This window comes from Bison bison, unplaced genomic scaffold (assembly GCF_000754665.1).
Source record: "Bison bison bison isolate TAMUID 2011002044 unplaced genomic scaffold, Bison_UMD1.0 scf7180017864506, whole genome shotgun sequence".
Lineage (NCBI taxonomy): Eukaryota > Metazoa > Chordata > Mammalia > Artiodactyla > Bovidae > Bison > Bison bison.
In genome coordinates, this window is record NW_011495063.1 from 1,670,636 (window position 1) to 1,678,999 (window position 8,364).

General features: G+C 49.3%; 1 protein-coding gene across 3 annotated transcripts in view; it reads left to right on the forward strand.

Annotated features, from left to right (window-relative positions):
* PKNOX2 (PBX/knotted 1 homeobox 2) overlaps positions 1–8,364 on the forward strand; it is a 301,299-nt gene that overhangs the window by 73,547 nt on the left and 219,388 nt on the right. The window contains exon 1 of one of the 3 annotated variants that reach the window (XM_010829460.1): positions 4,927–5,269. The exons of the other annotated variants lie outside the window; for them this stretch is intronic. The gene's annotated coding sequence lies outside the window, so the exon portion shown is untranslated. Of the gene's footprint in view, positions 1–4,926; positions 5,270–8,364 lie in introns of those variants that run through there. 3 annotated transcript variants of the gene reach the window in all.

Here is an 8,364-nt window from a genome sequence, read left to right on the forward strand (position 1 = left end):
TGAACGCGCGGGCTGCGCCTTCCATCTCTGTGCTCACACAGACTCATGCACATGGATGCACTCAATCTGGAGTTTTTCTCTATTTTTCCAAAAATGGAATCACACCGCACGCATCATTCTGCTACTCGGTTTTCTTACTTGGAACATTATGGCGTCTCTTGTGGCAAAAGATGTAGATCTAACTTGCTCCTTTGGATGCACTGTGCTGTGCTCAGCCATATTCAACTCTCTGCAACTCCATGGACTGAAGTCCACCAGGCTCCTCTGTCCATGGAATTCTCCAGGCATGAATACTGGAGTGGGTTACCATGCCTTCCTTCAGGGATCTTCCCAACCCAGGGATCAAACCCAGGCCTCCCTCACTGCAGGCGGATTCTTTACCAGCTGAGCTACCAGGGAAGCCCTGGCCTTTTGAGTAGCAGCATTTAATGACAGTATAGCTGTATTGCAGGTTATTCGAACATTCCCCACCTGGTGGATATCTAGCTTCTTTTTCACTTCTTCCCACTACAAATTGCTGCTGCATTATCCTCATGCATGGGTACTTTCCTTTTTTAAAAAAAAAATTGTATTTATTTATTTTCATTTCTTGGCTGTGCCATTTGGCACGTGGGATCTTAGTTCCCCAACCAGATATCAAGCCCACACTCCGTGCACTGGAAGCTTGGAGTCTTAACCACTAGACCTCCAGGGAAATCTCTGGTGCTTTCCTTTCTATAGGATACATTCTCAGACTGGGGCTGCTGAGGAGAAGTGTCTGTGTGCTTTTAATTGCAATAGATCTTGACATACTATTTTTTCCAAAGTTAGTAGCCATGCAGTGTCATGCTTTGAATCGCTGAAGTTTCTAGGCCCGTGGCTGCCCCTCTTTCTTCCTCTGCTGCTTCTCCACGGAGCCCAGTCCCCTCAGGTGCCTCCCAGCATCTTCTGACCTGGCCAGGACTCCCCAGGAAGGCTGCAGGGACACCGCCTCCTTCTCTCACCTTCTCTCAGAGCCTGGTTCTGTCCTATTCCTTGGCCAGTGAGGCATGGTCGTCAGGAAATCTGAACTGTAGTCCTAACTCTGTCACTAATCAGCTGTCTGACTTTGGACAAGCCACTTAACTTTTCTGTGTATCGGTTTCTTCATCCATAAATTGAAGGAGGTTGGGTTGGATGAAGTATGAAGCCCTCCTTCTCCAGATGACCTTCCAGGGTTTGAGACCCCATAGTGCCGGCCCCCAAGTGGAGTCTTGTGGTCTGTCTGCTCTCTAGGGATCCAGGGGCCTGCGGCAGACAGAAGAGTCTTTCTACAGCTAACCAGTAAAGGGTCTCCTAGCCACCTCGACCACTCGTTCTATCAAGAAATTGTGTGGAAGGTAGGGATTCTGAAGCCAGGCTGAATGAGACCTGGGCTCGAACCCAGCTCAGCCATGACCTTGGGCTGCTTGCCTCACCACTCTGTGCCTTGATTTCAGAATCAGTTCAATGAGCAAGACAACTGACTTTCATATACTAGAGCAGCACTGCCTGCCTGTGATGATGGGAGCATGGTCTTTCTGGGCCTTCCAGTACAGCCACACATGGCTGTCAAGCACTTGAAATGTGGCCAGTGAGGCTGAAGACTAGATTTTATTTAATTTTCATGAATTAGGATTTGTATTTTGAAAGCCAGATGTAGGGACTCCCTTGGCAGATGGTCCTGTGGTTGAGACTCCATGGTCCCGATACAGGAGGCACGGGTTCATCCATGGTTGGGGAACTAAGATCCCACGTGCCTCGTGGTACAGCCAAACAAAAAAGAATCTTACCTTTAAAAAAATTGAAATAGGACTTTCCCTGGTGGCTCAGTGCTAAAGAATCTATCTGCCAGTGCAGGAGACACTGGTTTTATCCCTGATCCGGGAAGATCCCACATTCGGCAGAGCAAATAAGCCCATATGCCATAACTACTGAGCCTGTGCTCTAGATCCTGGGAACTGAAACTAACGAGTCCATGTGCCCTAGAGCCCATGCTCTGCGACAAGAGTAGTAGCAGTAGTGTTAATCACTCAGTCGTGGCCCACTCTTTGTGACCCCATGGACTGTGGCCCACCACGCTCCTCTGTCCATGGGATTCTTCAGGCAAGAGTACTGGAGTGTGTTGCCATTTCCTTCTCCAGAGGATCTTCCTGACCCAGGGATTGAACCCAGGTCTCCTGCATTGCAGGCAGATTCTTTACTGTCTGAGCTACAGGGAAGATTCTGCAACAAGAGAAGCCACCGCAACGAGAAGCCCGAGCACCATAACTAGAGAGTAGCCGCTGCTCACCACAACTAGAGAAAGCTCGTACATAGTGCTGAAGATCCAGCATAGCCAAAAATAATTTTTTTAATTTAAAAAAAAAAAAAAACAACAAACTTAAAAAATAAATAAAAAGCCAGAGGTAGCTAGTGGCTATCTTGCTGGCGTCTGTAGCTACAGTAGATGAAGATATAATACAATACCTGGAAAGTGCTCAACCAGCCCAGTGTCTGGCACATAGTAAGCACTCAGTAAAGGTCTGCTATTGTTAGGTGTGTGTCTCGCTTTCCGGCCCACCACACCCGATGGCTGTCAACGACACCCCCACTTGCTGTCCCAGAGTCACCTGGGGCGGTGAGGAAGGGGGGAAGGTGTCGCTGCTGGTGGGGCATGTCAGTAATGAGCCTGGCACTAAATGTTTCTGGTCTGCTACTTTCCCTGGAGGGTCATGTGAGCCGGAGTGGTATGTGGCCTGCTTTGCAAGTGATTAACATGGTGTAAGCAATCTGCATGGAGAGAAAAACCCCTCCGCTGGTATTCCATTATTCTATTAGAGTTTCAGAGCCGGGATTAAGTGGACATGATTTCTTCCTATGGGCCATTAATTTTGTTTTATTGCTGGTCTGATGGCCATTACCCTTTTTTGCCAATGCATTCCCCCATTAGGTTTGTACAATTAACAAAATATGTGCTGTTAGGGCTTTGATAGGAACAGTGGGATGGAAATAAAGGGAGGGGGTGCAGCTTCCACTGAGTTGGGGGTGGGGAGAGGCTGGACTCAGGGGTGGGGCCCTGTAGTCCTGGCATTCCTAGAAACTGCCCTAGGACCTTCTCTGGCTGTCTCCTGGCCAGAGGTGAAGCAGCGAGCCAGGGGAGAGAGAAGGAGGAACGCTTGTGGGCCTGGCTGGGAACAACGCGGCTGCGAACGCAATGAGTCACCTCCACACTGCCACCTTGGGCCCTCAGCCGGCAGCATGAGTCAGCCTCCAGGTGCCCGGCCCTGTGGGCTTCTTGCAAGCGACACCTGCCTTCTCTCTGTGAGACAAACAGGGGGACCCAGGCCTGAAAAGGGGGCCTCTGACACTTGTTGTCATCCAGCGACTGCCACGTGAAGATGCAAGTTTGGCGTTCATCCCGAATTCGGGAGAAAAACCTAGGATCTGGATTTTCAAATGTGAAACTTTCAGCTTTTTAGATGTTGTCAGTGTTTATGAAAACATCTGCTGGGGGGTGACCTCTGCCAGACGCTGAGCTGTCCTTGGAGGGTTTGGAGGAGGAACGGACATGACGGAATTTGTGTTTCAGGGAGATCCCGGGCTTGGGGGAAGTGGTGGACGGGCCGGAAGGGGATGAGGCTGGAGGCCCAGAGATGGATTAGGGGCCCAGCAGAGAGAAGGAAGCCTAAGGCAGGTGACGATGGGCCAGGAAGAAGAGCAGAGATGTTCCTGATGGAGAATAAGTACGTCTTGTGTCTCGGTGTTTTCTCATCCCCGAGGGTGCCCTCTTTACAGGTGTAGGACCTGGCTTAGAGTCTCAGGCTGAGGCCGGAGGGCATGACTGAGGCAATTTCCCCGGTCCTCTCTGCAGCTGGGCGCCCAGACCTGCCTGCAGCCCAGGGCGCTGAGGACGGCGGGAAATGAGCCTGTTCTCACCCGGCTCTGAGGAGACCTGTGCAGCACCCTCAGGGCTGGACGGATACGTTTCCCAGAGCCAAGCGCTTAGTGCCAGCCGGGTCTCTCGGTGTTCGTTTCCTCGGTCGTTGTGTTATCGAGAGGCTGGTGCTCAGGGCCTGCGATGCTGTGACTGACTGACCGCCTCACTCTAACATTAACATAAACCACAGCGAGCTTTCATGGGGGGCGTGAGGGGCGTGGAGGTGGAGTAGAGAGGGTTCTCGGGGTGACGAGGCGGGAGACGCAGGACCCACTGTGACCCTGCAGGTGACTCTGTCTCAGAGGGTCTTATTTATTTATTTTTGGCTGCGCTGGGTCTTCATTGCTGTGTGGGTTTTCTCTAGTTGTGCCAATCAGGGGCTACTCTTTAGTTCTGGTATGTGGGATTCTCATTGTGGTGGCTTCTCTTGTTGCAGAACGTGGGCTGTAGAGTGAGGGCATCAGCAGTTGGGGCTCCCGGGCTCTAGAGCACAGACTCAGCACCTGGGGCTCCCGGGCTCTAGAGCACACGCTTGGTGGTTGGGGCTCCCGGGCTCTAGAGCACAGGCTCTGTAGTTGTGGTGCACGGGCTTAGTTGCTCCATAGCATGTGGGATTTTCCCAGACCAGGGATCGAGCCCAAGTCTCCTGTATTAGCAGGAGGACTCCTTACCACTGAGCGACCAGGGAAGCCCTGGGAGCATCTTTTTTAAGTTTTGTTTCTCTTTGGGGAGTTTTACTTATGTGCCTACAGAGGTTTATCAGAGATGGGGACCATCCAGAGAGACTCCAGGTGCCTGAGAACAGATTGTCATGTCACAATTTGTCCTCCTCCTAAAGGCCTGGTCGGGGGAAGAGCAGAGCGGCTTGTCATGGGTGGTGGGATGAAGGCAGAGGCCCTCAGGCTTCTTGATTTGCCTCCCTTTCCCCATCGAGCTGATGCCAGCCCTCACCTCCTCATGCTGAAGAGCAGCAACAGCAGCCCCATTCGTTGTTATGAGTATGTTCCAGGCATTGCACAAAACTCTCTTGGGGCATCACCTCATTTAAAGGCGCTGCTCTTATTCCCCTTTTACAGATGCAAACATTGATGTTTGTAGAGATTAAGGTTAGGGAGGCGATGGACCCATGCTAAACCCAGAACTGCTGCCTCCTACGTCTGTATTCTTAACCACAGTCATAGACTGAGCTACTTCAGGGCTTCCATGGGGCGGTGGGGGAAGGGGTGAGTCTGGGCAACATCAGAGATGTGTAGAAGTCACATGCTTCCAGAATCATCTAGTCAAGCACTATCATTTTGCAGATGGGAAAACGGACGCAGCCAGTGGTTAAAGTTCCATGTTCAAGACCACACAGTAAGTTAATGATGGAGTCAGGGTGTGAACCCATGATGCCCTTGGTCTAGTGCCCTCTGTGTTAGACCCATCTTGCTAAGTTCCAAGCCCATCTCCCTCCAGCCTTCTCTCTTACCCAGGATGCTTCGTGGGAGCTGGCTCAGCTCTCCTGGGGCATGCAGAGTCAAGTTCTAGGGTGTCCCCTCCTGTGGGAAGCTTTCTTCTGTCCCCCTCAACCTCTTAATGATGAATGTTCTTCAGCTCCGTCCTCATTTACCATTTCATGAATGTCCACATATTTATAAATCCCATTTATGATTCACATCTATCTTCATTGGTGAGTAAGGCAGGCCTGAGCTTAGATTCTGGTTGTATGGTGGCAGGGCTGCTTGTCACAAGGCCTTTGATGTGGCATTCCAGGAAGAGAGGCTGCTGGCCTTGGAAGCCCTAAAATGACATGTACTTGGCTCCCCAGCAGCGCCCCTGGGTCAGTGCCAGACAAGAAGGCTTTTCCGCTGGTGCAGAGTGAGGAGTGGCAATCAAGGACAATGTGGAGAGGTTGTGTGTGCACATATGTGTGCATGTGTGTTGGGTGTGAGAGAGAGACATGGACACATAGAGACCGAAAGAGACAGAGACAGAAAGAGGAGACAGGCGTGACAGTGGTGGGGCAGGGCTGCTGCTGTTTATGATGCCCCATTCATTTCAGAGAGTTCAGTGAGTGGCCCTTTGTGCTCACCTTACTTTGAAGGGTTGATTTACTTTATAAAACAATGATAAAAGAAGACACTTTTAATATTTTATCGATACGCGTGTTTGTCACCTCTCCCAGTCTCCCAGCGTTTTCTTATTAGTGTTTTATGGGTGAGGAGAGCCAGGTCTGGGAGACCATACTCAGGGGCATCTTCTTACCCAACAAAGGATCCTCTTTCCTGAGTCGGAAGCTCATTTTCCAAAGAAGCCTAACTCCCTGTTGGATGGTTCTTCGGACTAGAGGAGTCCTTATATATTGAACTGCAGATTGGCTTCCTCTGCTGCTGCGGCTGCTAAGTCGCTTCAGTCGTGTCCAACTCTGTGCGACCCCATAGATGGCAGCCCACCAGGCTCCCCCGTCCCTGGGATTCTCCAGGCAAGAACACTGAAGTGGGTTGCCATGTCCTTCTCCAATGCATGAAAGTGAAAACTGAAAGTGAAGTCACTCAGTCGTGTCCAACTCTTAGCGACCCCATGGACTGCAGCCTACCAGGCTCCTCCATCCATGGAATTTTCCAGGCAAGAGTACTGGAGTGAGGTGCCATTGCGGACTAGAGAAGTCCTTATATATTGAACTGCAGATTCGCTTCCTCTAATATCTGTCAGTTAGCCCTAAGTCTACGCTGTGGAGCAACACCAGCCCCTCTTCAAATATCTGGAGGACTCCATGTGGGAGAGAGATTGTTGTCAATAGAACTAGGACCAATAGGTCATGTTAAAGAGGGGCAAATGGAGGTCCATCTCCAGTTTCTTCTCCCATATCTTCTATTTTATGGCTCCTGATAATTAAAATCACAACAATGACAGATAATATGCAATGTGTGTTTATTTTGTGCAAGGCACTGTTCTAGGCATTTTACAGTATATGGATTCATTCAACCCTTACAGCCAACCTCAAAGGCAGAACAGAACCCTCATTAGTGCCATTTTACAGATGGGAACTGAGAACTATGGACAAAAGTTCCTTAACATTGTACAAGAGGTAGTAAACAATAAAACCATACCAATGAAAAAGAAATCAGATCAGATCAGATCAGTCGCTCAGTTGTGTCTGACTCTTTGCGACCCCATGAATCGCAGCATGCCAGGCCTCCCTGTCCATCACCAACTCCCAGAGTTCACTCAGACTCACGTCCATCAAATCAGTGATGCCATCCAGCCATCTCACCCTCTGTCATCCCCTTCTCCTCCTGCCCCCAATCCCTCCCAGCATCAGAGTCTTTTCCAATGAGTCAACTCTTTGCATGAGGTGGCCAAAGTACTGGAGTTTCAGCTTGAGCATCATTTCAAAGAAATCCCAGGGCTGATCTCCTTCAGAATGGACTGGTTGGATCTCCTTGCAGTCCAAGGGACTCTCAAGAGTCTTCTCCAACACCACAGTTCAAAGGCATCAATTCTTCGGCGCTCAGCCTTCTTCACAGTCCAACTCTCACATCCATACATGACCACAGGAAAAACCATAGCCTTGACTAGACGAACCTCTGTTGGCAAAGTAATGTCTCTGCTTTTGAATATGCTATCCAGGTAGGTCATAACTTTCCTTCCAAGGAGTAAGCGTCTTTTAATTTCATGGCTGCAATCACCATCTGCAGTGATTTTGGAGCCCAGAAAAATAAAATCTGACACTGTTTCCACTGTTTCCCAATCTTTCCCATGAAGTGATGGGGCCGGATGCCATGATCTTCGTTTTCTGAATGTTGAGCTTTAAGCCAACTTTTTCACTCTCCACTTTCACTTTCATCAAGAGGCTTTTTAGTTCCTCTTCACTTTCTGCCCTAAGGGTGATGTCATCTGCATATCTGAGGTTATTGATATTTCTCCCGGCAATCTTGATTCCAGCTTGTGTTTCTTCCAGTCCAGCGTTTCTCATGATGTACTCTGCATATAAGTTAAATAAACAGGGTGACAATGTACAGCCTTGACGTACTCCTTTTCCTATTTGGAACCAGTCTGTTGTTCCATGTCCAGTTCTAACTGTTGCTTCCTGACCTGCATACAAATTTCTCAAGAGGCAGATCAGGTGGTCTGGTATTCCAAAGAATAGCAAGAAGAGATAAGAAAGCCTTCTTCAGCGATCAATCCAAAGAAATAGAGGAAAACAACAGAATGGGAAAGACTAGAGATCTCTTCAAGAAAATCAGAGATACCAAGGGAACATTTCATGCAAAGATGGGCTCGATAAAGGACAGAAATGGTATGGACATAAGAGAAGCAGAAGATATTAAGAAGAGATGGCAAGAATACACAGAAGAACTGTACAAAAAAGATCTTCACGACCCAGATAATCACGATGGTGTGATCACTGACCTAGAGCCAGACATCCTTAGTGGGTGGCTTAGAAAGCATCTAGTGGGCCTTAGAAA